Consider the following 25,487-nt stretch of genomic DNA (forward strand, 5'->3'; position numbering starts at 1 on the left):
CATCTTTATCTCTATTTTAAAGACAGGAAAGCTGAGACTTTGGGAGAATAATCAATGTGCTGTAAGTCATACAGTTAGGGAATGGCAGAGCAGAGATTTGAACCCAATCCTTCTGAATTTATCAACTTGTATTATTTTCTATGACACTGTTCTGGATGGGTGAAGGATGCCTAGAGCCCCAGAATTTGGAAGGGACCATAAACTTTATTTATACAGGTGGTTCCCCAACTTAGGTAATCAGAACCCTGTTGGATCAGCTACATAAAAATCACTTGAAATGCTTATTAAAACACAAATTTCTGGGCCTTCCAATAATTGTTAAAAAGAAGTCTGGATTTGCCCAGAACTGTGGATTTTTAATGAACTGGTGCTATCAACCAACTATCACCTGGTACAGAACTTTTCCTGACATTCTTGACTGAGAGACGACCAGCCAGCCCCTGGGCAGGGCTTACTGCCCATGTAGTAGCTTCCATGAGTGAGCAGCCCTCAATACTTCTAGGAAATTCTTCCTCATGTTGCTCTGCCACCAGTGCCTCCCTCGCCACAGTCTGTGATCCTTGTAACAGAAATGATAGGCACCAGCTACTAAGTGCTCACTGTGTGCCAGAGATGTGCTAAGTGCTTCGGCTCTCTCGTGCTGCTGAAGTGACACACAACTCTGTGAGGTTGGCATTCTTCTTCTTCCCGTAGTGCAGAGGAGATCATTTCATTCTGGAGCTGCAAATAATATGTTTATTCTATGTATTGTAATCATCTCTCCAGATACTTGCAGATATCATCCTTCCCAATCTCTCCACGTTTTCATAATTTAACATGACAACAGAATTCACAGAGTACTGACTTTTTCCAAGGCAAGGTGCTAATGTGGCAGAGATGAGGAAGGTCTTTTTCCTTGAGGCTTTACAGTCTAGTGGGAAAGACCCGTGCGGACTCTAGTGTAGTTTTGTGTGTGAACCTTGCTTCTCTAAGTGGACAAAGGGTCCTTGGGGGCACATCTGTATTCTTTCCTACAGTCAGAGGGTTGAATTTGTGATGGGGAATCAATAGAGATACATTGTCATGGATTGATTGAGACTCTTTCTCTCTCTCTCTGTCTCTGTCTGTCTCTCTCTCTCTTTTTTTTTTTTTTTTTTTTGCTCTCCATGTTTCCTGAGTGAGTCAAGCGATTGGGTAGAGAGGAGAGTATGAGGCTGTCTTAAATTTCTGAAACATATGCTTTTGAGATGGCTCATGAATTTCTTTGGAGTCCACACATCTGTGGAATGTCTCCCTTGGAGAAAATAGCTGTGGTGGTTAATTTTTAAACTTGACTGGACTAAGGGATGCCCAGTTAGCTGGTAAAACATTATTCTGGGTGTGTCTGTGAGGATGTTTCCAGAAGAGATTAGCATTTGAAACAGTAGACTGAATAAAGGAGACCTACCCTCACCAGTATGGGTCGGCATCATCCAATCCACTGGAGGCCTGAATGGAATAAGAAAGTAGAAGGACAAGTCTGCTCTCTTAAGCTGGACATCCATCTTTTCCTGCTTTCAAACATCGGAGCTCCTGTTTCTCTGGCCTTCAAACTCTGGAATTTACACTAGTGGCCCCTTTTCTGCCTCCCTTGCAAATTAATGTCCCCCCGCCCCTGCCCCACTACTTTTTCAGGCCATTAGACTTGGATTGAATTATAACATTGGCTTTCTTGGCTCTCTAGCCTACAGATGGCATATCAGGCAAATCTCAGCCTTCATAATCACGTGAGCCAATTCTCATAATAAATCTGCTCATATGTCTAAATGTATCCTATTGGTTCTCTTTCTCCAGAGAATTCTGATACAAGAGCTGCCCACAATGTCCTGCCAGTAGATAAAAGTGTAGGGTTTATAGCCAAAAACATATGGGCATCCTAGCTACACTGTTGACTTTCTCCATGATCTTGGATCTATCCTTACTCCGTGCCTTGACTTTTTCCATCTGCCAAATGGGAATACTACTTCCAATAAGGAAGTGTTCTTAAGGGTATGTAGAAGGGAAGTATTAGTTATTATTAATGTACTTCAAAGTTCTTGGTGACACTAGCTGCATAAATATAGATCTTTCTTGTTTTAAACAAGCAATGCTAAACAAAACCAAAGAATATTAAATTATGAATTACAGAAGAGATAAATTATGGAGGTAGTTATTATTTAAATTGCAGAAATATTTCTCATTTTCAGCCCAGGGTTCCTTTACAAAGCAATCTGTCTTGTGCTTTTAAAAAAGTAATTCAATTTACCAAAATTTGATTTGCATGCAACTTTTTAGAAACATTTATCATGTAAAGTGAGACATCATCTGACTAAATTAGAGAATTTACCAATATGTTTTGGCTTATGATGAATATCACTTCCTCCAAGGATGGGAATATTGGCAAATTGAATTTCACTTCTCCCCTTCTCAAAGTGAGACTATCCAAGTCCGGTTTAGAAGCATCTGGTCTGAGAATTAGTAGTCATGGTGGAAATACTTGGATTCATGCTCTAGATCTGTCAATAAATCACACATGTCTCAGGGAGGCTGACCCCACGAGGCCTCAGTTTGCTCATCTAGAAAATGAAATTTTGGAGTTGATCCCTCCAGCTTTTGGGCTCACCGGTAGTGCTCACTGCTCACTGATAGTGCACAAAGGATAACAAGTGGCATACTGTTGATGCATAATAAATGTTTAATCGATGGATGAATGAAGTCTTGACTTTCATTTCCTTCCAAGGTGATTCTGAAAATTCCAGAATTTATTATAAAAACAGAATCAGTTCAGGAAACCCCTTTCCTTAGTCATCACTGACTTGACCTCTCTTTAGCGTTTTTTGCACCTTTAAGTCTGGTGAGAAAAAGACATCAGCTCTTTGTGAGGAGCAGGATTTGTATTTCAAGTTGGTAAATTGCAGATGACAGTTGCAATCCTGGAGAGACACAGAGAGAGGCGGCCCCTCGCCCGTCCTCTCCCACTGTCTCCCTGCACGGCCCTGCACCTGACTTGGCATTCGCTGCCCATGTCCTGCCACCAGCAAGGCTCCCCCCTCCATACTGCCTGGCAGGTCCGCACCTTCCTCCAAGCCCATGAATCATCAGAGGTGCTGAGGCTTCTCCAGCTTTGTGGTCCTGGCAGAGGTGTTGTTTCTTCTAAAAGTGGAGGAGAGAGAGAGTTGCTAAGGAACACCATTAATATGCTGACGGCAACACAATCTCCGAGAGTTTTGGCCTCGGCCGTTTGACTCTAATCAGGAAATCATTTTTAGAAGGATTTGTCAGTGTAAGAAAACAAGCCCCTGAACTAAATTAGGATCTGGATTATTTTTTCCTCCTCTCCCAATCTGCGGTGCGAGGCAGATTGCTGAGGCCTCACGGTTTGTGTGTGGTGAATTTGTTTCTGTTGCACATTTGAATTTGGAGCTTCCCAAAGGCAGCTGTGTTTCTAAGGACTGCATTTTGGAGCAGCACCCTTGGGGGTTTGGGGCTGTCTCTCCTTCCCTCACACTGGTTGGCTTTCTTGGCAAGGCGGCCCAGCTTCAAGACTCTGTAATCTGATTGTCTTTTTCTTTTCCGTTTTTCCTCCCCGTAATGAATTCACCGCGTGTCTCTGGGAAATTAAGGTAATCCATTATACTCTTGTCTCCCCATCGTCGCCGCAGGGATAATAGTATTTAACCCACCTTTGCAGTATACTGAGTGGCCTGTCAGGGTCTCTTCTTTAGAAGGACAACTTGAAAACATTTTAATAAATGCTCCTTAACTGTATGCTTTAAAAATACATGGGGCCAAATGGCAAACAGCTCAGTAGTAACCAGTCCAGCAAACAAGACTAGCTGTTCATCACTCTCTCCATTACTTCTGTTTTTCTCCTCTTCCTCTCTCCACATACTTCCATTTCTCCTGGGACATGTTGTCTCTGTTCAGGGATAGAATCTTTGGGGAAACCCAGGGTTTTGGTTGTTACGGACCAGCGCCTGCTGCCCATGCAAATCCTCCCTGGGAGAGCAGTTGAGTTTCTCATTCTGCAGGGTTCCCCAGTGCTCCTCAGTGCTCCTCGGTGCTCTTCAATGCTCACAACAGGTGTGCCTGAGGACAGAGAAGTGGGTGCCCAGCTTGTGTGCTGCAGAAGGGACTGGGTGGCCTGGCCGCAGGTCCTCTATTAAATGCCTGTGGTTTCATTTCCCATGCAGTCAGGGACCTAATCACGCTTAGGATGTCATGGCATGTCATGTGCATATCAGGCTGATTTTCTCCTTCCCTGTGGTGGAAACGTGTGTTCCCACAACCACAGGCCTGAGGCCTGGAGCTCATTCCTGGAGAGCAAGGTAAAAAGTGCCTTTAACTTTATTTTCCTACCTGTTCTTCTCCGAAGATAAAAGTAGCCACAGACATTCCATGGAGCGGGGAGGTGCCCACTGGCATGCAGTGTGAGCCCAGCCTGGGGATCAGAAAGCAAAGTCAAGGCTGAGCCCTTTTATGTTTGCAAGGCATCTGGATGGGACATGGCAGCTAATTGTGCCCAGAGGCTTTAGATGTCCCTCCATGTGCACTCAGAGTACCCGGTATTCTTGGGGTTTTGGGGCTGTTCAGGAGTTTTCAGAACTGACATGAGGTTAGCTCTGAGAGGGATATTCTCTGGTGCTTTCTGCTGATGACATGGGCTGCTCTTCATTGGAGAGACATCTTAGGTCCAAAGAATACCTGTAGGAGGACCTGATGACCCAGATGAGTGTCCAGGTAAGTCTGAATGTTCTCATTTCTTTAAGTCATATGAGACATGTTAAATGCATTGGGAAAAGATGCGTTTAGAGAAGTCCTCCATGAAAAAGTATGTGATGCAGGAAATTCCCTTATTCTATCTCAAAACAGTCCTTTGTGCAGGATCAATCAGCAGGTCAAGACTGACCCTCTCAAGAAACACAGTCCTTGGTTTCTTACTCTCTAAGCTCCAGGGACGAGTGCTGCACAGATACCAACAGCAACTGAGTTCTATAACCAGGCTTCAAAGCTGTTAAAGGAGGGTTTCTCTCATCTCCTCAGTGAGATTAGGAGACTAGATCTTGAATTTCTCAGTCTTGGAAGAAACCACAGAGGCTATTAGGCTCAGCGGATTCAGTGTGTGTGTGTGTGTGTGTGTGTGTGTGTGTGTGTATTTAAGCAACTTTGCCTCCTGCCCCCAGGAAAGAATATATATAAAGGGAAGGGGAAAGAGAGGGACAGAGGATCCGAAGCTGGTTCCATGCTTATAGTAGTGAACCCGATGTGGGGCTCCAGCTCATGAACCTCGAGATCATGACCTGAGCTGAAGTTGGACGCTCAACCGACTGAGCCACCCAATTGCCCCACCCACCAAATACTATCTTACGAAGAATTCCAAAATACTAAATAGGTACAAGGTGGGGCATTCTCACTGAAGTGGGCAGGAGGGTGGGGATTAGAATATCATTAACGTGGTCTCTTCCCTGGTGCCATCTCCCATGTGGACCCACCCCTCAGTGGTTCCCAAGGCACATTTGTGGAGTCCAGGGTTGCAAGCATCGATAATGCCTGACCCTTGTGTTTTACAGATGAAGTTACTGAAACTCAGAGAGATAGCTTAACCTCACCTTGCGCCACACATGTAGGAAATGTCTCATATATAAACCAAACACGTTAACATTCTTGCCACGGGGAGGAAGAGTTAAACTAAAACAGGCAGAAAGGTGCTGTGGCTGTGGGCTTCTGTCTTCCATAGGAAGGAAGATGACTTTGGCTCTCCCCTCAGTTTTCCTGCTTTTACGAGCCAGCCTATTTCCTTCTGGGCCCTCACTGCTGTTTACACAGCGTAGCAGGGCCGGGATGAGCCCACAGGAAGGGACTCTCCTTCTGTGCTAATGCAGGAAGGAATGTGGCATCGATCTATCTGCAATTATAAGCTCAATGTGTTTCCCTTGAATTTTTAGAAAAACCAAAGGTACTTTGCAAGTGCAATAGAGCTTCCAATTAGGCAGTTAAGTTCCCCATTTCTATTTCCCTAATGACTTGACTTGCTCTCTTGCTTTATGAAATGAAAATAGCTTTATTTGGGCACAAGGATGCAGCTGATTGCATGCTTAATATGCTTTTGCAACAAGTTCCTGCCTGTTCCTAGCATATGCAATGGGCAGAATAATACATTTCTGTGCTTCTTTCTGCCACATATCCATGGTCATTTACTCTAGTCCCATGCCTATGGTCACTGGGGGTGGTGCAGTTTGAAAGACGTGTCCAGAAGGCTGGTGTTTAAGCCTCTAGAAGGAAAAGTGTCCTTGAAGAGAGGGCACTGGGCCCAAGGCCATGTTCATCAGGGGTGGTATGGAGTACTGGACTTCACGTGCTGAGTGGTGGAAAGCAGAGGTGGGGCTGGTAGAAATCACGCAGAAGAGTTGAAGCAGAGACACAGAGGGCAAAGAAAAGGCACAAGAAGGACATCAGCTGAGTTGTAAGAAAGAAAGAGTAGGGATGAAGAATTAAGCTCTGTGAAGATGTAGGGTTAGGGGTTTAGCAGTTGTTTCTTCACTGGGGAACTAGACTTGAAAGTAAAAGACGTGCTCACCTTCCACTGTATCTGGTTGAACGCTGCTCCAAGCCAGGCCCCAGGTTCCAGAAAGCCAAAGGACATCCCTTCTTTGTCTTTTCAGTTTACAGAAAACATTGACTCAGCCATGGCCTGTGTAGAGATGTTCACATACCTGGGCAGCACTTTTGAAAACCACTTCAGAAGATTTTTGGTGCTCTCTGCCCTACTCTTCCTCTTCCTCTGAGCTCAGCACAAGCCCGGAAGCCTTCAGAGGGTGTCCAGAGGGCCATCTGCATACCTGTTAATGCTCTCAGTGTGTATCATGGCTCACAGGGCTGTCTCCCAGGTCAGGTATAAGACCATTTCCTTTCTCCCCTGACCCCCATGCTGAACAGCTGGGAGCAGGTGGTATTCCCGAAAGGCGTGTCACTTGACTCACAGGAAGTGGGACTGCAGCACAGGCGGCTTGAGCATGATGGCTGGCAGCAGCAGGCTGGGAATGCCCTCACGTTTCCCATTGCTGCTACCTGGCTGGGTCAGCAAGTTTTTCACATGGCTTGTTAAACGCAGAGCCCTCCATGGAGAAGACCACAACCACGGCTCTGTTGTCTGGGGTGCTTTGCAGAGCAGAGAGTCATCTATCTCTGTGTGGTCTGTGGCTGCTTTTGGCTTTCTTGTTTAAATTGCCCTTGATCAGAGCTGAGATTACAGAGGAACTTGGTCATTGCTGCAAGGCAGCTGTGGCTAAAAAATAAGAAAAAGGGAAGAAGATCTCACATCAGGCAGCTTCTCTTTATTTCTGGGAACACTCTGGGCCTTCCTTGTAGTGCATCACCTGCATAGCAGTGTTGGCTGGTCTGCTGATGGGAAGACCTGCTTTCCAAGTCTGAAGGAGACCCTGAGGTCATTGTGTCCATTCCCCTGCCTTCAGGAAGGATTAGAGATAAGCTGCCCTGCCAGAGGATAATCTCTTCTACTTGTAAAAGCTTCCAGAGTAGACCAGAATCTCTCTCTAGACCATTCATTGCAACTTTTAACAACCTTCACCATCAGGAAATTCTATCCTAAATCCCTTATGCTGCGGATTAAGTTTCTTTCCTTGTTCCATCCTCAGTAGCCACTGCCAAGACTTAGCCTGCACTGCCTGAGAGCTCTTCTGATACCTGAAGATTGTGTTAAATCCTGCCTGCCTGTCTTCCCCTGATGAATAATCCCAGCCTCTTTTTCTCCCAGGCCCTGCTGCCCGTCCTGCTCATCACCTTCGAGGCTACCCTCTGACCTCTCTCTAAGTGCCAGTGTCCCCTGAGGGAGCCCAGAACCAGACTCAGGAGTGCAGTGCATTTCTAACCCATCTTAGGTCCGTGAGAGTCCTTCCTGAACCCACGGCATGAACATTACCTTCTTGCTCGGGCACCCACATGGGCTTATGTGTTGGTGACCTTCACTCACAGGCTTACAGTCACCTTTCAACCTACTACTAGCCTATCAGATCCTTATCCTTTACTCTCTTGGATGTTAAGGGCAAGATAAATCGCCCCCATCAGCAGTATCGCTGTATCATTTTATCTGCACCAAACACTGACCACTACCAGCACTGGAAACAAAGAGAAGGGAGAATGGGGACAATTCTGAGTGTCCGTATCTCTTCTGGAAGGTTGTGACAAGAGCAAGGAGCAGAGACAGCCAGCTGGTTGGATGTGGGTCCTCACACTGCTCTAACAACAACAGGTCCTCTCGGTCTGATGGCTTTCTTTTCTCTCCTTCTCAGTGCGCTCTCTCACCATTTGGTCTCCACTGCTCCATACCCGCCCCATCCAGCACACTTAGCCCCATGCCTACCCCATGGCAGGCTCACTCCCAGTGCCTGCAGGCAGCAGAGCTCAACTCCAAGTCACCAAGCAGGTCCCAAAGAATTTGCATGGCCAGAAGGTGCTCACTGTGCACTGGGTGAACACACAGAAGGGCGAGGCGGCCTCTTCCTCAAGGAGGGTGAGGATGAGGCAGGGACTTGAGACACAGACCTGGCAAACTACAAACAGCATGTGGGCTTTGGCCTGCTGTTCACAATAGGAGAGAGATGTCAAAAGGCAGCCTTCTGAAAAGGGCCACATGAGGGGTGCCTGGGTGGTTCAGTCAGTTAGATGTCCAATTCTTGGTCTCTGGTCAGGTCTTGATCTCAGGGTTGTGAGTTCAAACCTTGCATTGGGCTCCACACTAGGCACAAGGCTACTTAAAACAAAAGGGGCCACCAGAGGTGGTTAGGTGTTAAGCACAGAAGACTTCAGGTCAGCAGTCAGAGTGGCTTCATAGGGGAGGTGGGTCGGGTTGGATGGGAGCTGGCCCTCAGCGGGCAGGTGTTGGCTAGGCCAAGAGCGTCCAGTATGGATTCAGCAAGAGAAGTCTGTGAGAGCTGGGATGCACTTGACTGGCTCATGGCTCCTGTTCTGCTCACCCCTTCCAATCCGTCCAACTCTTTCCATCTCTAGTTTCCAGAAGAGATCACCTTCTTCCTTTTATTCCATTCATAAGGGAAAAAATATTTGACGGGCATCCTCTATGTGCTGGAACAATTCCAGGCCAGAGGCGGCCAATAACATGCTGCAACACACCGGTAGACCATGACTGGTTCTGGAGTGTGGGATTCCAATTCCCTTGGTCCCTGGGCTGGACAGATGTGGCATGGGCTGGTCAGTCTCCTGGGTCTGGGTCACTTCCAATTGCTGAGTAATTCTCTTGGTTTCTCACGCTGTACTGTGCAGTATCCTCATTTTGCGCCTTACTCTTCATGGTTGGGAGCACTGTCCTGAGCCTTGGGATACACAGATAACAAGGCAGGTGAAGCTACTCTAGTGGGTACAGCGGGTGACATTCTAAGATGGCCATTAAGATTCCCACCCCTGGTGTATATGCCCTGTGTAATCCTGTCCTCTCGAGTGTGGGTGTGGGCTGTGACTATAAAGGGACAGTTGGTTTCATGATTAGGTCATGTTGTATGACACAGTTGACCTTAAAAGTGATTGTTCTGGGTGCACCTGATATAATCAGGTCATCCCTCCAGAGGGACTTGGCTCTTCCTGGTGGGAAAGATTCAAAGTGTGACAGGGCCTGGATGTGAGGGAGATCCTGTTTCTGGCTTTCACAATGGAAGGGCCATGTGACAAGGAATGGGGGTGGCCCCTGGGAACTAAGGGCAGCCCCTGGATGATGGCCAGCAAGGAAATGGCAACCCCAGTGTCACACCTGCCAGGAGCTAAATCCTCCCACAACCACAGGGGCCTGGAAGAGGACCCCAAGCTCTGGATGAGAACGCAGCCGGGCCTACATCTCTTGTCAGACCCTGAGCAGAAAACTCAGTCCCTTCTGCTGCACGGACTAGGGAGCTAATGAATGGTGCTGCTGTAAGCTGAGTTTGTGGTGATGTGGGATGCAGCACAGAAAACTAATATTTGGGGGGGATACAAAAACATTGAACATGCAAGATTCAGATGGTGATGAGGGGTGTGTAGATGTAGACTGAAACCCAGCAGTATAATGGGGCGGGAGCGCCGTGGGTAGCCAGAGAGACATCACTTGGTGATGTTTAAGTGGAATGACAAGAAGGACCCAACCTGGTAGAGATCAGGGGGCAGAGCCATCCAGGTGGAGGGAATAGCTAGGGCAAAGGACCTGGGGCTACAACAAGCCTGATGTTTTCAGGTACAAAAAAAACAGGAAATGTGGCTTCCTGGATCTAGTCTACAGAGGCAGATACCAAATCATTCAGGGCTTTTTGAGATTAAACATGGCATTTGGATTTTATTTTCAGTGTGAGGGAAGCCAAGGAGGGTTTTAAGGAGAGGAGTGATGTCATATTTCGTTATTTCTTTTTAACTCAACGTCTGTTCTTCTATTCTTATAGAAGGAGGCTGAGGGCTGTTGGGGTCTGAGCACATGAATGAGTATCTGGGGTCTGGGCAGAAGACAGAAGGCAGAAGAGTGGGAACATCCCCAGGGCCTGGCTCCCTCGGGCTGCAATGGTTCCCTCCTTAAGACTGGCTGTTCTGTTGGGCACAATTCTGGGGGGAGGCCAGACCCTGGGCATGGAGAGTCCTGGTCACACACTGCTGGTGCTTAGTCCTTTGCACCGTGGTTTTATCCCTCCCTAGAGAGACCTCAGCACATAGATTACATTTTCTGTTCTATGCTGTGGGTACTATCCCATGCCACTGGTGCTCTGAACATGGTAGGCACTGGGTGGGTGTATGCTTGGTGATGGCTGATGGCAAAGTGTGGTAGAGACTGTGGAGAGAAAATATCACATGCCAGTTTGGTTATTCATCCATGCCTTTATTTAGTTCATAAACATTTCCTGAGGGACTGTCCTATGCCCTGCCTTGTTCTAGGGGCTGGGAATACCATATCACATAGACAGAGTACATCTTTTCTTTAAGGAACTTATATTCTTAAAGGAGAGATAGATTTTTTAAAAAGTATAAAAACCGTGAATCAAAGAAAAACAATAACAAATGGAGGTAAGTGCTGTGAAGGAAGTAAACAAGGAAACTAAGTGCTTGGGCCTGGAGCCTCCCAGAAGGACTAACTCCGAGTTCTGAAGGTATAATTTAATGAACGAACAAATGCACGAATCAATAATTTTCCTGCCCCTGGATTTGCTGCATTCTGCTCAATTTCTCTTCTCTGAGTCTGTTTCTCCTGGGAGGAGGCCCGAGTGTTGGGGGTGGGGGTAGACAGGCAGAAAGGGCTTAAGCTGTGGATTCGTATTTCAGAGCCATCTCATCTAGCTGCTGTGGGAGCCCCGTGGGCCACATGTTAGGACAGAGGCTCTTCTGATGTTAGAGGGTGTGACGGTGGGGCCTCGATTGATGGGGAGAAAGGGGTAGGTTTGAGGGACACTGAAGAGACATGAAGCTAAGACTTGGAGGTTTACTGGTTAAAGGAGGAGAAGGTTAAAGGTCACGGGACAAGGACCAGATGCAGATCTCTCTAGTTTGGACCAAGGCTGGCTGGGAATGCTAATTTATTAAAATGGGACATTAAAGATAAAGAGCAAGGCTTGTTGGTGGTGGGGGGGCGAGGTTGGGAGGGGTTGCTGGGAGAATTTTAGTTCTGGGTAAGCTTTGTCGGAGGCCCGTGTCCGTTGGGAAGCTGACACACCTGTGGTGTGCTGGGGCCTGAGGGCTGGGCTGGAGACGCAGGTGGGGGGGCGGGGTGGGGGCTGTTATGGGTGCACGTGCTGGAAGCCGGGGAGCGAGGGAGCCGCCGGAGAGACTGACCGCCGAAGAACCAAACTTAAAGGGGGGGAGAGCAAGGGGAGTTGGTCAAGGAAAAAGTTAAATATCCAGAAAGGATTAATCCAGGGAAAACAGACCCAGCTGAGGAGGTGGGAGGGTGCAGACTCGGAGCACAGGAGGTGCCCTTTGCGGGCGTCTGTCTGCTGGAGGGGCTCGGCCAGGTGTGTGCATGCGGGAGGAAGGGGATGGCGCCCATCTGGTGCTTTCTCTTTTCACCGGAGGCAGCAGGTGAGGGATCTGTTGCTTACAGTCTTCCCATTTTTAAAAATTTTTTGTTGTTGTTGTTTTAAGAGGTAAAACTCTGGCGCAGTAAGATTCTCCTGGGAAGGAGCGAATGACAAAGCTGGAGAGGTTGGAGGTGTGGGGGCGGGGAAGGGCAGGCACCCACCAGAAGGGGGTTTGTGAGGATGAGGGCAGCTTCTTCCACCTTTTCAGGAGGAGAGGGTGAGTAGAGATGTCGGGAGTGTGTGTGTGTGTGTGTGTGTGTGTGAACGGGAGGCTCAGGACTTCATTTGTTGCCTTCTGCTTCTCTGCAGACGAGGAAGGTGGCGGGGACAGGTGGGTGCGTGGTTGGTGCTTGCAGAAGGGGTGAGCTGGCTGCATGGAGGGGGTCTCTGCCCACGGGCCCCACGAATAATTCCAGACTGTACTGAATGGTCTGGTTGGGCCTGTTATTTGAAGTTCTTTAGAACCGAAAGCTGAACAGGTTGAGAAGGTCGGAGCTTTGCACCCCAGAGCACAAGCTTCCTTCTTGGCCTCTCAGAGCGGACACAGGGGAGGTGACAGTGGCACAGGGCAGGCTGAGTTACTGCTTTCTCTGGGCGAAACGTGGGGAGGAGACCAACCTGTGAGTTTTTAAGATAAGCCCATGCGAATATTTCTGTCTCCATTTTTGTATTTCTTGTCTCACCACCTGCCCCCACCTCCTCCCCAAATCTGTTCCATAAGTAATTAATGACTGCTGCAGCGGCTTCTGTTCCTATAACTGAAGACACCTTTTGGCAGCTTTGTAAGTCTTGTGTCTCTCTTGGCTTCTAAAGCTAAGCTGCTCACCTTGTGTCTAAAACTGTGGCTGCAGACAGTTTGCTTACGTGTGTCTCTGCATTATGGGTGAGTAGTCACAGCTGCCATCACATTGTGTCTGTACAGCCTGATCAGTCCTCAGAACTGAAGGTCAGGTAACACTGAGCTCTGGGCACGGAAGATGGGTGGGAGGGTTGGAGGAATTTTTATGGGTGGTAAAGGGCCAGATACGGTACAAAACACTGGATTCCGTGTTGTCGAACTATGCTGCCCACCCACGTCAGGTTCCCTTGAAGCAGAGCCTGAGATAAGAATTCTTCAGAATGTGATTTATTGAGGGGGTGCCCTCAGGAGTGGGGGCACAAGGAAAACAGGATAGGGCAGGGGAAGAAGCCTGAGGAAGGATGTGGCTTGGGCTGCATGCCAGCTCCCTTTGGTCCCATGGGAAATCCTGGAATGTGAATTGTACCCCAGTGTTGGACTTCCCTTGTCTAGCCTTTCCTTGGGAAGTGGGGAGACAGTGGCCGTGATGTCTTCTGATGTCCCCACTCAGACCAAGATAAGTCTAAGAGAGCACCAACAGTTTCCATTACTATGTCCGTTTACTTTGTTTCACATAGTGAAGTCATTCATTCTTTCATTCATTCAACAAATACATGTTGGGACTGGCTCTTCCCTTAACCCTGATATTTCTGGCTGTTTCAGGCACATTTTCTTTAAATACTTAAATAGCCAAAGAATTTTATGCTCTTAGGAGCACCAGGAAACCTCCCTTTGTCTGTTGACCTGGCTCGTAGGTGTATTTCCACTCTATGTAAATCAGTTTACATATCAGTGGGGTGGAAAAGGAAGAGAACAGGAGAGCATTGTAGCCTCAGGAGGAGGGAGAAGGAGGGACAGGGTGAGGATGGGAAAGGCCAAGGGCCCTGGGCAGGCCTCCCAGTGTTTCCAGCTGGTTGCTCATGGGCTACACGCATGGGGAAAGATAACAAAGAGCTAGTCTTTGTGCATGGATCTTACCTCTCTGGCATGGATGAAGAATTCAGGTGCTGGTCCGAGGCTACCTTAGGAGTTTGTTGCTATGGGAGCTCCTACTTAATGCTGAGAGGCTGAGGCTTTATGAACTCATCACTACCCTTTGTATGATGTCAAAGAGATGTCATTGTCACTCACTTCCCCATTGTGGCCCCCATCTATAAAATCAAAGCATCTGGTAACTCGATCCTGAAGTCCCTTTCCAGGGCTGAGACCCTCTATTTCAATAGTTCCTGGCTTTGACAGGTTGAGAACAGATAACCTAGTCCTGAGAGGACATACCTACTCTTGTGCCGGGAGACTCTGTAGGCCCATCATTTCACTTATGGCTCGAGTGGAGGGATAATGGCATGCTGCTAGGGTTTTGGGGGATTAAAAAAAATTTGAGAGGATCCATGATTGTCTTGGAATCAAGACTTACTAAACCTGAAAGTCTGGATCAATGGACCCAAACCTGAAAGATAAAACCTGAAAGTTTTTTAGTTAAAAACTCACCATTGCACACACACAGATGAGATAAAGCTGACGAATGAGCAGTTCTAGTGAAAAGACTTAGGAGTTTTAGTTCAGGATATATTTATTTATAAGTTCAGTAAATATTAATTGGGTGCTGGGCACTGATCCAGGAGCTGGGGACACAGCAGTGAATAAAGTGACATCATCCTTATCCAGCTTACATTCTGGTCCTGTAATGCACTGTGATACAAATTACACACTATGCAAGACGAATAGGTAGGTTATATGGTATGAACGGATCATGGATGGTGAGAGGAAAGGCAATGAGAAATGGCAATGATGGGGTGCTGTTTTAAATGGGGGAGCCAGGGAAGACTTTATGAGGAGGTCACATTTGGCCCATTTGCTATTTGACATGGCTGCTAAAAAGCTACTGGAATCCTGGGTTCGATGATGAATTAGTTCCACTAATTAGAGTGACCTGCTTGGATGCCTCTACCCACCTAAGTTCACCTGACTTCCTCCAGCTGCTGGCTCAGCCCTGCAGGCCCGGCTGGACCTTTCAGGAAATTACCAAGCCAGCCTGCCTGACCTTGGCCTCATTTCAGGAAGTCTGCATCTCCTCGGCTCTTGGGAGCCATCGCCCACTGCAATGCACTCTGTCGCTGATCACGTGTAACACTGTGCCCCGCCCCCCCCCCCCCCCCCCCCCCCCCCCCCCCGTCTGAGACAATGCTGCAGACACTGGGGGCTGGCTAGATTGCCCCTGCCCCCGTGTGGAGCCATGCACAGTGCCCAAATGACCCTGACTTACCAAACCTGAGCTATCGACTCCCTCACTGTTTCAAAGTGCTCTGTTGGCACTGGCTCCAGAATAAGATTCAAAGGGAACATTTTCTGTTTTATTGATGTTCATCTTCCTAAGTTTGCACAGTGTGTGGCGTAAATGCTAATTTTTCTAGGTGGGGAAAAAAGTTTTCTCCCAAACTTCTTGCAATTTTATTAATAATGTAGCAAATGAGACAACATATTCTGAGGGCTCAGTCAATCCCGGGGAGGCAGCTTGGGCCTCCGAGTGGCCGTGTTCTTCCTCCTGCTGACTCCGTCTCTCCCTCGGTCTCTCTCTCGGGTGGGTTGCCGAGGCACTCAAGAGCAGAGGGCAGGGGGAATTATGCATGAGCAGAGAGAGGAGATGCTGACCTTCTGTGTTTAAAGGTTAAGGTGATTTCTTGGGAAATGGAACCAACTCACTAATCAGAAGCTGTTCTGAATTTTTCTGCAAAAATTAGACCGTGTGCCTCACTTCACAAGCTCTGTTTGTGAGGATATCCATATCTATATATAACACAGCTAAGCCAGGTTCAGCCTAAATTCATTAAACACCTACTGTGTTCCCAGTCTTAGGATGGATTAGGCTAAAAGGAACACAAGGAGGTAAATGACAACTCTTGGTCACCTGTAACTCACATGGATGGAACATGCAGCCATTTTTTCAGCTCCTTTCAGAAGGAGCAAGATAGTTCTTCTTATTCCGGGGAGTTAGTTACAAGCAAACCCGATCAGGGCACAGTCTACCCCCATTTGCACAGCCTTGGTGTTGATGGTTAAGCAGTACTCAGGATGAAGGTCATGTGCCATGAGATCTTAAGCCAGTGGGTAGAATCAGACAGAGACACAGGAATGGTTTGGAACTCAGAAGTCAAACATGTACTGAGTACATTCTCTGTGTCCAGCACTATGGTAGACACTTAAAGATAAATACAAGTAAGATACAGCTTCTGTCTTCTAAAACACAAGCCCAGTTAAGGTAGAGAGCTTTTCTGTCTTGTTCTCTGCTATATTCGCAGAACCTAGAGCAGTATCTGGCATTTAGTGGAAACATAATGAGTTTGATGAATGAATGGAGGCATTTGTAGTAGAGGAGGAGGCAGGCATGAATATGTGTCATGGTTCTCATGGTGTGTGTGTGAAAGAGAGAGATTAGGGCACAGGGGGGTCACTAAAGAGAAAGAAGTTGATTTTCTCTGTTAAGTGGGGATAAGATGAGAGAAGAGGCTTCACAGGTGTATCAGGAAGGATTCTTATTTTAGACAACAGAAATTCACTCTTTAGATTAAGCAGAAAAATGAATTTATTAAAGAAACAGGACCTGCCAGAATTTCTAGGCGTGCAGAAATTTGAAGCTTGACACTGGGATCTAGGAATCATGCCCAACGTTGCACAACAGAGTTGTGTAGTCTAGAGGAAGTACATTGCCCCTTTGCTGGACATGGTCATGGTGGCTTTCACTCCTGATGCCACAGTGCTGGGCACTAGGTACTGCCACTAGAGACTGGACATTGCTGTCCTCAAAGTCACCAGAATGAATTCCATGTTGTGCATCCTTCATGCTGCTGGCCATAGGTTCAGAATCTGATTTGGGTTCATCCTATTGGGAGAACTGAGGTCACCTCAGGCATCCTGCACCCTAGCTGCAAGGGATGCTGGGAAAGTGAGTATCTGGTTGATATTCTCCTCCCAAAGAATGCATGAGGTGACGAGTGTGTGGAACATGGGTGGGGGGTGGAGGGTGGTTCAAAAGTCTTAGGTGCTAAAAAAGAAAGATACATGATTGTTACAGTAACATAGATGGTCCTAGTTTGCCAGGGAGGAAATTGTAGCTGTGGTTGGGACAGATTATGTAGAGTTTTGTATTATCTTGTTTAAAGGTTTGGACTCTTCCCCATAAACAGTTGGGAGGCTGTAACAGGCTTTAGGCAGGGGAGTGACAGTGTCAGGTTTGCATTTCAGAAGGCTGGCCCTGAAGGCGGAGTGGGGAGAGTGGAAGGGTGAGCAGGTGCGGGGGAGGGGGGATGGCAGCCCAGTCTGGCCAGAGCTGAGGAGGTGGAGCAGGCAGTGGTGATGGAAATGGGGAGGTGGGCAGTAGGAGGGACTTGATCAAAAGGGATCAGTGAGTGGAGCTCTTGAAGGTGAAGGGGAGGCTCTCAAAGATGACCCCTGGCTTTTTGGCCTGGGTGGGCTGGTAGGTGTGGGGAATGATGATGGCTCCATTGGAGATAGTAGGTGAGGACAGGGGTCCAGTAAAGAATGAGAGATTGAAAATGCCAAAGAGAGAGGGGGAGAGGGAGAGAGGGGGAGGGAGGGAGGGAGGGAGAGAGGGAGAGGGAGGGAGGGAGGGAGAGAGAGAAAGCTCTTAAGCAAGAGGAAAGCTTCAGCACAGAGGGGGTTGCCATCCTGAGTATACGGAGGGTCCCCTTTTCCTCAGAGGCCGGGGAAGAAGGTGAAGCTGGCTGTATATGTAGATATGATTTTAGATGAGGGTTCATGGGTTCAGGAAGTGGGGGGAGTTTGTACCCAAGGGATGTGCATTTCCCCAGTTCCTTGAACCCTATGCCAGCCGTCCTACATCTCTGTGTGGATTGTCTCCCTCCTCCTCTTCATCTAGTTCGGGGACCAGCAAACATTTTCTTAAAGGGCCAGATAGTAAATATTTTTAGCTTGGTCTTAGCTCTAGGGTTGTAGAACAAAGGCAGCCACAGACATTCCACAGACAAAAGGTGAGACCCTGTGCCAGTAAATTTTATTTACTAAAACTAGCCCAGCCGTAGTTTACTGACCCCTGATCTAGCTGATTCCTACTCATCTTAACCCTCCTGGTAGATATTCTCATTGCACTTTGTGCTCTTTCTTCATAGTACTTCTCTCAACTCTAGTCATTTTCTGTTTGTTTGCTTAACATCCATTTAACTCACTATTTGAGTTCAGCCAGGGGCTGTGCCTTTCTTGCCTTCATAGACCCCAGAGAAGCACACGTAGGAGTTAGCATGTCTCTGGGGTGCCTGGATGGCTCAGTCAGTTAAGTGTCCAACTTCGGTTCAGGTCATGATCTCATGGTTTGTGGGTTCAAGCCACGTGTTAGGCTCTGTGCTTATAGTGTGGAGCCTGCTTGGGATTCTCTCTCTGCCCTTCCCCCACTCTCTCTCTCTCAAAATAAATTAAAAAACTTAGAAGAACTAGTGCATCTCCTGTGCTCACCATGCCAGGCACTGCTCTAAATCTCTACATTCATCAATTCACTCAAGTCGTCCAGGATTTCCAATGGAGAGACACTGCTTTTCTTTTCTTTAAAAAAAAATTTTTTTTTAACATTTATTCACTTTTGAGACAGAAAGAGACAGCACAAGTCGGGGAGGGGCAGAGAGAGAAGGAGACACAGAATCTGAAACAGGCTCCAGGCTCTGAGCCATCAGCACAGAGCCCGACATGGGCCTTGAACCCACAAACTATGAGATCATGACCGAAGTGGAAGTCAGACGCTCATCTGACTGGGCCACCCAGGTGCCCATGTTTTCATTTTACAGATAAGGAAGCCGAGGCTAAATAACTTGCTTGAAATCACACCATTGGAAGGTAGAGGGTCAAGATTTAGACAGTCTGGCTCCTCTTGCTAAGTTGCTGGCAAAAAACAAATCAAGTGAATTTGAAGTTGAGTTCTTCCTCTGATAGAGAAGGGGCTGCATGAGGTGGGGTTCACCTGAGGGGAAAGATGGAAACCTGGCAGTGTGGCTGTGGGGAAAGCAAGTGGGAGCTGACTGTGGATAGGTAGTGGCTTTGCCCTGTGGTCCAGGTGAGGACAGAGGACTCATATGGGTGTCATTGTACAAGCAGTAGGCTCTTGTTAGGAGCCTACTGCTTCAGGAGCCTACATGCGGCAGCCAGTCAGGGGAGGAGCCAGCTGAGGTCTGGGTTGTGGCACATTGGGGGTTGCCAGTAGGTTGTCTGGGGTCAAAGCAGCATCCTCAAGGCAGTTGGAGACTGGATCAGAATTCCCTGAGGTAAAAGGTTCTGGTTTTGGTGCTTACTAACCTTGTGATGTGGACACATTGCCTAACTAATCTGGGCCTTGATTTTCTTATGTACAACATGAAGGGAGTAAGGCCTATACTGCTGTTTTGGTGACAGCAAGAGAAAATTTATCTGAAGGTGCTGTCAGGTGATGGGAACTCAACAAATTGGCCCTGTTTTCCCTTCTCATAACTTTTTGTTCATGAGGATCCATGAGAGCCAGATCTGGTCCAGGATATTCAAGCCATGCCTTGAGAAGTTGCACTTCTTCCTGTCCTACTGTATGCCTGTGCTTCTCTCTTTGTGGCCCCGCAAGTGTTCTTGGTTTCTATCAGGTAGCACCTAGTATAGAATTCTTCCTGCCTACCATGTGCTCTGGACCAATTTTGATGTTGTACTGAGGTGTGTATGTGGGTGTGTGTCAGGAGGAGTGCACGCCATGTGCCCATTTTATGTGGGAGGAGTGGGCACATTCCCCTATGTGACATGCATATGTATGCATTTGTATATATGTATGTGTCACTCAAATTGCAACCTCCCATTCCTTGTGGTTGAGACAAGTTTCTTTCATGATGCTATTTGTAACTAAAAATAAAAAGGCAACTAAAAATAAAAAGAGCAATGCCCATCAAGTTTCTGGAGAATAGGGATCATGGTGTATAACAAACCCACGGACCAAACAGATGGCAAAGAACTTAAAAGACAGGTTATATCTGATAAGACCAATTTTTGTGGGGCTAAAGGCAAAACAAAGCAAAATCTTTTTTCTTTTTTTTCCCCTTAAGATTCACATAACAAATTGTGCAAGTCTATGGTAGAAGGAAAAGTGTCTTCTTTTTGGGTGAAAAGCCCTAGAAGTTTGGTTGAAAATTCATTACGGATGAAAGACTGCCTTTGGCCCTTCCTTTCCTCTTGAGCCCCTCCATCCAAGCCAATATAGTGATGCTGAGGTCATGGGATTCCTGACATGATGGTTTCCTTCCTAAATCATCTTCCCGTGACAAACCATGAGTCCACAGGTCCAAAGTAATGAAAAGGTTTTCTCTAATGAAAGATTTCCAGATCCTGTGGAGGTCATAAAGTCTCCAAAACAGCAGTGTGATCTTTGGCTGCATTACTAAAGGTATGTTCTTAGACCTTAGAAGGATGACTGTCCTATTGTAGTCTGCACTGGTCAAGCCGTGTTTGGAAAGTCGTACTCACTTCTGGGTGCCACAGGTATAGAGTACGTTGTACAACTTGAGTGTATGGGAAGGAGCCAAGGAAATCAAGAGGATTCATGTTGGGACATAATTCTCCATGGGTCTCTTGAGTTTCTGCCCATCTTGCAAACAACAGGCATTGACAAATCACTGGTACATGCTAGAGATAGTTTAGGAGGAAATTTTCTGTGTCTTAGAGTAGAATAAAAAAACTCCTGAGACCCTTGTTGTAATGTATTTTTGAAAGTCAATGATAGTCATCACTTTCAACGATATTGAAAGTGAACGAAATTCATCAGCTGAGACACGTTATTTTGGATCTTTTTGTCTCAGAGTGCTATCTTTTCAATGAGAAATGCTCCTGGAAGCTGGATGTCTTGTCATCAATTCCATGGCTTAAATCAGGACTGCTGGCTTGGAGGCACAGGAAGGAGTGAGGCAAGCATAGGCAGATAGTAGCAATAACTATTCTGTGAACAGGACCCCACACCTTTGCCTCCTCCAGTCTTTATAAAATTAACTTCTCCCTTCTCTCCAGCCCTTCACTCAGATTGGTTTGCTTTCCTATTTTATTATCATCAGCAAATAGTAACGGAGTATGTAATATGTGATATTTGCAGAAGGAATTAATGAAATATAAAATGTAGTCTTTGACTTTTATATAATTTAATTCTTTCATTCATTCCACAAACTATTATTAAGAACCTACACTGTACTAAAATACAAAAGTGAATAAAGCATACGTCTTGCCTTAAAGAATCTACAATTTATTTGGGAAGACAGGATCAATACACAGGAAAAAATGTCAAAAGAACAAGGCAAATGATGAGAAGGTAATGGGATACAAATTCATGAGTTCTGCATGTTCAAAGACATAACCGTTCCCCTGGAACTCCAGAGAGAATCACATGCTTGTTACCCCCTTCCCTTGCAGTAAAGGAAGAAAGAAAGCCTCATGGGCTGGGGGAGGAAGGGCAGCTTTCTGGGGAGGGGTCAAAGAGCATGTTGCTGGAGTAGCTTTGGAATGGGAAGGCAACTGATGAGAGGGTTTTAATAAATATTACTACAAACTATGCTTTGGGAGACCTTTTCATGTCCTTTGAGAGATGTAACTAGGGAATGAAATTCCTTTTTAATTACTTTGGTCAGTTGAAATTTTCCTTCATGAAATCAACCCCATTCTGAGACAGAACCTTTTGGTTACAAGTAATGCAGGTAATGCTGATAAAGGATTGCCATGGAAGACCTCACGGTAGAAATGAACTGGAGCTTGATTTCCAAGGAGGGTGGGAGAAGGCAGGCAGACAGAGGGTAGAGGGAAGGCATCATATGGTGGAGGGCTAGGGGATGGAAAACTGGTGAATGTGCTGGGGAGGACAAGTTGAGGGTATCTCCAGGGGCCAGTGGAAAGGCCAAGGTAAGGGAAAATTTAGAGGTGCCAGCCCAGGCCATCAGCCTCTCTGGGAGCTTTCATTCACCAAGACTTTCTCCTGTATTTGCTATAATTTGTTGCCTATCGACAATCAGAGTCCGTCCAGGGCATGCAGCGAGGGTGTGCCCTTCCTGTCTCCCCAACAGTGTTATCCCTTCTGACTGAAATCCTACTGTTCTCTCTCTCCCCAAGTTTCCCCAACTGTGATCCTGGCTATGAGAATGCTTGTACCCTGTTCTCACTCATATGAGGCTTCAGGTCTCACATCTAGGGCTATTTCCTAGGTGGGAAAGACAGAATTGCAGCCACATAAATGAATAAAATATTTATGAAGGACCTGAGAGGCTAGTTTAATCACATACATCTCTTTCCTCTTGTGTATTAATTAATCCTGTTAAATCCCCCTACCTCATTTTTTTCCCCCTGCTGCATCCAAATTGCTCAAAAAGGCAAGTTTGTGGAAGACAGGCCGAGGGGGTGGTTCAGGATCATCTTCAAAGAATAAGCCCTAAATACTTGACATGGAGTAATGAGTGTAGCAGATCAATCATCAGAGAATACAATTTTGTTGACTTCATGAGAAACATCCATTTTTCTGGACTTGGAAACTGCCCTGAACTCACTCTGGCCTCTGTGACCTCCTCTGTTATTACACAGCTCAGCAGGATGGGTCAGGTTGGAATCTGTCAAAATGAAACCAGAAGTTGGACCATCAGTACCTTCTAAGTCATAACCAAATGGTCTGGGTATTTTATGCCAGGGGATGAGGAAAAAATGGGAAGAGATGTCAGGAATTATGACCCCCTTTCAAAGCTCTGGCAATTCCAATAAATCCTCTTCTGTGGTTAAACAATGAGTTTTACCCTGAAGATGAAGAAAACCAACACCATCACCATCTATCCTCCATGGGGATGGGCTGCTGCAGATGAATGGATCCTAAAGGACTTTCCTTCTGTATTTTCTTCTCCTTTACATTCACCAAATCTCCCATAATTTACAGAGTAGCTTTTGATTTGGTTTTCTTACTCTTATTCAGCTTTTCTATAGTGAATAAGATTCAACAATATTCAAAATGGAACATAATTTCTGACATCCATTTCCAGGGAAAAAAGACCTGATTTAGGAGGCACTGTCTTAGTCTGTTTGGGTGGCGATGACAAAATACCACAGACTGGGTAGCTTATAAACAACAGAAATTTGCTTCTTCCAGTTCTGGGGGCTGGGAAGTCCAAGATCAAAGTACCAGAGTGGCCTCATTTAGTAAAAGGCCTCTTCCTGTTTCACAGCTGCCTCCCTCCTGTGTCCTCACATGGTGGATGGGGCTGGGTATTTCTTTGGAGTCTCCATTAAGGCACTAATCCCACTGATGAATATTCCACCCTCATGACTTAAGAACCTTCCAAAGGCCCCATCTCCTAATATCATCATCTTTGGGGGTTAGGATTTCAACATGAATTTTGGGGGGACAGCAACATTCAGGGCATAGAAGGCAAATAAGAGTGCTGGGAAGACCTTGAGGGAGACAGTAACATCATCCCTAACTTCAGAGTTGCACAAGCTATGCTAAAAGAGATCTGGGGTTTGGGAAAGTCTAGTGCGCATGATAAAGGACATCTATTTCAGTATATGCATGGGTACTTGATAGGAGAAGCAGCAGAAGAGAGAAGCAGACACCAGAGCACAGAAGACATTTTATGCCAGTAAATCTCAAGCTACGTCTGCTCATGCAAATCTCCTGATTTAAAAAATACCATTGTCAAGTCCTATTTCAGACTGATGTATTTTTAATAATTTATGTCTTAGAGTGAATTAATTCAATTAGATTGCTTTCCCTCTAAACTTTAGTTGAGACAACTGAATAAATAGAAGTTTTGTTTGGGGGAGTTAATTAACCTTGAAGCATGGATTAATTAATTAATTAAGCAATCATCTATGTGTTGTCTTTCCAGGCACTGTGCAAGAATGAGGAGATAGGGAAGTACTTGCCCCATACTTTGGAGAGCTTACCCACCAGTAGAGAATATATGCAAATAAAGTAAAACCTTGGTTTGCAAGCATAATTCATTCCAGAAACATGCTTGTAATCCAAAGCACTTGTATGTCAAAGAGAATTTCCCCACAAGAAATAATGGAAACTCAGATGATTCATTCCAAACCCAAAACTATTCATATATAAGTGATTATAATACTGTAACATAATATAATATAATAAAGAAAATACAAAATATAAAGAAAAATAAATTAACCTTCACTTACCTTTGAAAACCTTTGTGGCTGGTGTGAGGGAGGCGAGAGGGAGAGGGGGGCTATTGTGTAGAATGACTTTCACTATCACTAATGGAATCACTGCTGTCTCTTGGCTCAACGGAATCTTTTTCTGCATGGGAGCCATTGTATACACTTGCACAGATGTTGACTATGGTACAGTATTAATAAACTCTTGTCATATACTGTATTTAATGCAACTGGCAACAAGACAGCAGAGGAAAGGATCTATATCTGCAGGTAGCCTGACCTAGAATGAAGCAAAACATTCCTAAGCTTACTCTTACATGGAAAAGCAAAGGACTGTCCATAGGTGCTTTGAAGTGACAAAAAATACACTAGTGCCAGTCGTGGGCAACTTCCAGTGTTCTGGAAAATCACTCATGTTTGCCAGACACCATGGCCTGAGACAGAGCATCCAAGTATGGGAGACAATCACCCACAATCCTGAAGCAAGACAGAGAAAAAGAGAGAGGGGGAGAGAGAACCATTGGCTAAGTTGTGATCATGTGATGTCGGTGTCACGTACTACTTGTATTGCAAGACATCACTTTATTAAGTTAAAGTTTATTAGAAATTTTTGCTCATCTTGTGGAACATTCACAGAACAATCTTCTCACAATCCAAGGTTTTACTGTAAACAGATATTTTGCGATACTGCTCTTGTCTCAAAAAAAGTTTTCTACTCAGAGGGATCTTGGTTTCTTCCAGCACGTTATGTCTCATGTTCCGATCTTTGGTGCTTACAGAGGCTAGAGGGGGCCTAGAAGTATTCTGGAAGGGTGTTTCTTTTTTAACGGTTTCTCCTAACAGCTGACATGGGCTTGTCAGGTGCATTTGAAGGGCTGAAGTAGAGTACAACGTTTTTTTTTTGTTTTTTTTTGTTTTTTTTTTAATTTTTATTTGTGGGGGGGGGATGCATTCTGTATTAGGAAAGGAAATAAGGTGGAAACCAAAGACATTTAGATTCATATAAAAATGGTGGCATTATTGATGCTTTTCTTTTGCTTCATCAAGTAAATGGAATGGCAAGGTACCGACGTGATCTGATTACTTGAATTTTCTGCTTACAGGCAAGGCAAGGAAAACTCTTATTATTTCAATTACCATTGGAAATATTTCAAGAATATGTTCATCTGCTTTTCTGCCTTGGTGATGGGGTGTAGTGGATATAATGGAATATTTGTTTTCCTGAACTACCACAGCCTCTCATTTTGATGTTTTAATCACATATCTCCTTGTGTTATATTATGATTATATCACTATGAATATTACCTCCTTGGAATGGTCTGAATGTTTGTGTCCTCCCCAAATTCACATGTTGCAATCCTGATTCCCAAGGTAGTGGTATTAGGAAGTGATTTGGGTGTGACTAGGCCTTGAGGCCAGAGCCTGCAGGA

At 45.9% G+C, this 25,487-nt stretch overlaps 1 long non-coding RNA gene across 3 annotated transcripts; it reads right to left on the reverse strand.

Moving 5' to 3' along the window:
- Positions 1 to 345: 345 nt before the first annotated feature.
- On the reverse strand, positions 346 to 13,911 carry LOC122237424. Of its 3 annotated transcripts, XR_006215981.1 has the most exons (4): positions 13,873 to 13,911; positions 6,575 to 9,347; positions 4,357 to 4,438; positions 346 to 720 (listed from the first exon to the last, which is right to left on the reverse strand). It is a non-coding gene; the product is annotated as an uncharacterized LOC122237424 (long non-coding RNA). The 3 variants fall into 3 exon arrangements; XR_006215982.1 differs by lacking the exon at positions 4,357 to 4,438; XR_006215980.1 differs by lacking the exon at positions 346 to 720 and having other exon boundaries at positions 2,530 to 4,438.
- Positions 13,912 to 25,487: the final 11,576 nt, after the last annotated feature.

Source organism: Panthera tigris, chromosome A3, assembly GCF_018350195.1.
Source record: "Panthera tigris isolate Pti1 chromosome A3, P.tigris_Pti1_mat1.1, whole genome shotgun sequence".
Classification (NCBI taxonomy): Eukaryota; Metazoa; Chordata; class Mammalia; order Carnivora; family Felidae; genus Panthera; species Panthera tigris.